A 4103-nucleotide genomic window follows, 5' to 3' on the forward strand; every position below is an offset into this window, starting at 1 on the left:
CCAAGAGGCTTACACATGAGCCCTGTTGTAGGCTTAAAACAATCAGTCAAGGTATTTTAGACTGTGAAAGCCATGTGGTCTTGAACTGTGCTGAATGAAAAAGTCCCAGTGGACATATGCATGGATCAACATATATGTGGGAGAATGCGATAATCTCTGTTGAATCTCAGATGGTTCAGATGCTTTGTTGCTGTTCTTGACTAATGGCATGTCCTTTCAGCCAGGGTTTCCCTTAATTAAAGTAAACAAACAAGGAGGCCACCTGCCAAACCCAAACTACCACAGTCTACTCAGCTATAACAATGGTTAGTGCTGTCTACAGTGACGTATGTGCTGAGCTGGATTGCCAAGAATAAGTCTTTATTTAAAAAATTGATCAGATAGTTGGTGCGACAAAGTCAGAAAAAAGTTACACAATTTTTGTATCTGTTACGTGTAGATTCAATTCCAGGTGAAAGATGGACTATTTTAAATTTTAACCATTTTGGGGGACACCAATGTAGATGCAGCTGAAAGAGACAAAGACACCATCCTAACTTGTATATTGCTACACCTATTCCTTAGCCCCATGTTTAATAAAGAAGTTAGTTCCAGAAATCATGTTGTTTCCCTTTCCTATAGATATAACCCGGTCTCTGAGTTTTAAAGCTTCTATTAATTATATTCCTGTTTGCCTTCGGTTTCAGATATTTTCAAACTTTTCTCTTTATCAGTTAAAAAGCTAAAATGGTCTCTTAAAAAACAGCTTTTCACTTCAAACACTTTTTTTAAAAAAAATCTACTGAACGCAATCTCTATTTCTGTGCCTATGATCTAAGAGTTCAGACATCCTAGGTACAGTATTTTATTATTTGGTTATTTGATGACTTACTCTCCTAGTTTTGGTTCATGAAAAGGGATACCTAACTCTGCTCACTAATATATATAAAATCTCCATTCCTCTTTATTGTTCATTGATGCCACTATCTTAATGTGAATAAATTCACACAGTTGGTGTTGACAGCCATGAAGATGGTCAAGATTTTCTAATATACACTGCAGATACAAAATCAGGATAGAAACTGGCAGGGCTGCCCTCACATGTCCTGCCACACAGCTACCAAGATTTCCATAGTTTCTTCCCTGCTCCACTCAGAGTAAAACCCAAAGTTCTCACTGTTGACATGTTCCCAGGTATGCCCCACCCTCAGCCACCTGTCTGACCTCATAACAGACCACTCTTCCCTTTATCCACCTGAGACAAAAGAAATACAGTTGGTGCTTGGGTATAACTGAATACTTTCAGCAATCTAGGAAGACGACTCCATACTGAAAAGAAGACATAGTGTCTAATCCGTAAACCCAACACATAGCTTCAGATTTAACAAACCAAGAACAACTTTGGAAACAGTATTTACAGAGTTGTGTGTGGATATGTGTGTGTAGGTGGTCAGTGAGGACAGGACCCCAAAGGCGTCTGACAGCCTGCAGAAAGACTTGATAAGAATTGACGTAAAGAATTCTCTGTCATTGTCCACCTGCTAGTGAATGTGACAGTGGGCCAGAGGGACTAAGCAACAGCCATCCCTGGCACTCTCCTCTGGTTGCTTGTGTTCTCTGTGCTGGATCCAAACTCCCAGGGTTACATGTGCCAACTGTATGTTGGTGTGTTTTGAATATTGACAGCAGAATTGGAGATTGTTGGTAAGGCTATATATCTTGTTTATATTTTAACATATTTTATTTTAAACTCAATTGTCAATATCAGTTGTCCAATGTGACATTTAATGGTCCCATGATTAAACTTTTTTTTTAAAAATAATCAAGAGGATCCTTTATTTTCAATATAGATAGTATCATAATTCATCAAAATAATTTATAATAGTCAACTGCCTCTTAAATATTGCCTTATAAATGATGCCTTTCTGAAGCTAAAAGTAATGTGGATTCAGTTGTTTTAAATTATCTATTTAGAACATATTCAATAAATGATAGAAGTAAAAAAAAAATTGTCTCCTATGAAGTCTTCTAAGAAAAGAAATCACATGTTCCTGATCAGATAAAAACCATTCCATCATTAAAGGAAATTTTAAAAGAGGCATGAATTTGAATAGAAATGTCCATTTCTTGGGTTTTGTCCTTCTGTACAAACCCGTCTTTAAAATTATATTCTGGTTTCCCTCTATAATCAAGAAATTCTTTACTAGCAGCTCAGACATGATCGTAGTGAAACACACTTCTTCACCTGTGGTCTCAGATCTGTCAACATGCCCAGGCATCTCCAGGACAGGGAGATGGTCGTCCTCCCCAAGCTGGCTTGCAGAGGAAGCAAAGCCCAGTGGACCACCATTCCAGCCATGGCGCCCACCTTAGCCTTCTAAATGCCACTGCTGGGAGGAGGAGCCGTCGCAGATTGCCATAGCAACAGAGCCTTTTTGACCCAGTGGATCCACCGCTCTCAGGCACTGTCCAACTGACACCTGGTATAGCTGATTATTTTTCCCAAAGGTCCACTGCTGGGACCCTCCTGACCCGTGGCACTTCATGAGTCGTGGTGGGTCTGACGAGCGAGTTTCCGACATATCTAGACACAGGAGGTTATTTAAAACCAATTCGTGCTCTTCATTATAAATCCAGATCTGATTTGGGTCACCATAGTCACAGGCCTTGAGCACTACTAGGCTTCCCTTCTGACTTGGACGTCCCTGGGCCACCAAACACTTGTTGGTCTGAAGGTGATAGAGCCTCCACGTTGAAGGACTTTGGGGCGTTTCAGCCCTCTGTTGATAAAAATGGGTTGCTGGGGTTTGGCATGGGGCCCAGATATCTGCATCTCTGGGTAAATATTATCCAAATACCATTTAAATGATTTGCAACCCAATTTCTTCCTTAATTCAACACGCTCACTGATATTTCCATAGCTTTTGGTCTTGAGATCAGGTCTTAAGGAAAAATACTGCTCCTTGTATTCATCCAACCAGACGTGTGCCAGTCTCAACGAGTTGTGTGTCATGGTGTCCTGGCCTTCAGGAGATCCATATGGTCGTCTTTTTCGGAAAATGTGTCCCACTCTGGAGCAAGGGATGATGAAGAGCTTACCTCCACACATCCAGATCCGAAATGATATTTCCAAATTTTCTCCTCCCCAGATATCCATGCCACTGTCGTACTGCCCAAGGTCATGGAAATACTGTCTGTTCATGGCAAATAATCCTCCAGCCATTGTAGGTGACTTTATGGGGGCAGTGGCTCCTTCTGCTCCTCCTAGCTCAGAAAGGGGAACAAGGTCCCATTTGAAGTGCAGCCCCCAGTTGAACCCTCCACGGACAACAGGGGACGAGCTGCAGGCGAGGGTGTCAGCACTAATGATGTCGATCACTGGGCACACCACGGCCTGCCTGTCCTCGCGGATGGCGGCCAGCAAGGGCTGCAGCCACACCACGTCCACTTCACAGTGGCTGTCCAGGAACACGAGCACTTCTCCTGTCGCATGGGCTGCTCCGATCATCCTTCCTCGAATCAACCCCTCACGCTTTGTATTTCTTATTGTTTTAATTTTTCCAGGGAGGTGTTTATGAACGTATTCATCTAGTTCTCCTTTCAAATCATCAAAGTCACTGTCATCATCCACGAGGATGATTTCATGAGGAAGATGTGCGGGAGTGCGGCCGATGACACTGCACGGTCCGGAGCAAGGCGGAAAACGCTTCCTTGTAGAAGCAGATAACAACACTAGCGACTGGCAGGTCAGTCGGGTAGGGCTGTTCTTTACACGCGGCATTCCTTGTGTCCGGCACATCTCTAGGGTAGCCAAGCGGTTACTGATAAGCATATTAAAGGCATGTTTCTGATAGCCCAAGTCTCTCAACTCCTGATCGCATTCATTAAAAATCATACCTAATTCAGAAGAGAATTTCGGATGGCCGTTTTCTGGATCTTCAATATGACCATCTATCACATCATCAATTTTGTTTCCTTTGAACTGTGGCTCTAATACTCGATTTGGACCATGAGTAAACCGGGGATACAACTTTTTGGGAAATGGTCCATGGGGCCTAGACCCCTTGATGGGCACATTCTTAAGTGGCTGAGTCACTTCACTGAAGTTGAAATAAACGAAAAGT

General features: G+C 42.5%; 1 pseudogene; it reads right to left on the reverse strand.

Moving 5' to 3' along the window:
• Positions 1-2163: 2163 nt before the first annotated feature.
• On the reverse strand, positions 2164-3889 carry LOC142873297 (polypeptide N-acetylgalactosaminyltransferase 11 pseudogene; annotated as a pseudogene).
• Positions 3890-4103: the final 214 nt, after the last annotated feature.

Source organism: Microcebus murinus, chromosome 10 (genome assembly GCF_040939455.1).
Source record: "Microcebus murinus isolate Inina chromosome 10, M.murinus_Inina_mat1.0, whole genome shotgun sequence".
NCBI lineage: Eukaryota > Metazoa > Chordata > Mammalia > Primates > Cheirogaleidae > Microcebus > Microcebus murinus.